The sequence below is a fragment of the Fukomys damarensis genome, unplaced genomic scaffold, assembly GCF_012274545.1.
Source record: "Fukomys damarensis isolate Sample0158 unplaced genomic scaffold, DMR_v1.0_HiC HiC_scaffold_29, whole genome shotgun sequence".
Lineage (NCBI taxonomy): Eukaryota > Metazoa > Chordata > Mammalia > Rodentia > Bathyergidae > Fukomys > Fukomys damarensis.
Window position 1 is genome coordinate 79,574 of NW_022900941.1, and position 612 is coordinate 80,185.

Sequence of the window (612 nt, forward strand, 5' to 3'; positions counted from 1 at the left end):
GAGATCACCTCGAACCCTGGAACCCATTTTCAGTAACTCAATTCTCGGTTTCCAGAAACTGAGGGCTGAGATCCAAAAGACTAGATTCTGGCTTACCAAGTTTCTCCCAACAGATCCCGGATAAAGACTGAACCTTAGGAAATGCACAAATGTAGACCCTCCTGCTTTCTCTCCGTCTGTATAAAGCAAGGGTGGCTGGGTAGAATTTTTCCTCTCGGCCTCAGACTTTGCTCCGATCCAGCTGCAGCTCAGTATGTGGGGTCCCCCTCCCCAGGGGCCCGAGAGCCGCAGGTTACCTCTGACTGCTGCGCACCAGTCAGGCTTAGACCCCACGTATCCTGACGTAGGGCCAGGGCCAACCCCTCCAGAGTGGGCACCTGGAGGTCGCCGGGGCAAACACACCGGCAGCATTCAGGGCAGGTCCAAGAGGGCGCAAGAGTTTGTGGGACAGTGAGGATTCAACGATCGGGACTCGGAGACTCGAAACACAGCGAGGCGAACAGGGAAGCGCGGGGGACGAAAGGCCCTGCAGGGACGGAGGACTCAGACCCGAGCCCCCACCAGACCTCGCAGCCGGCGAGCCCGTGGGCAGGGCCAGGCGAACCCCGACGC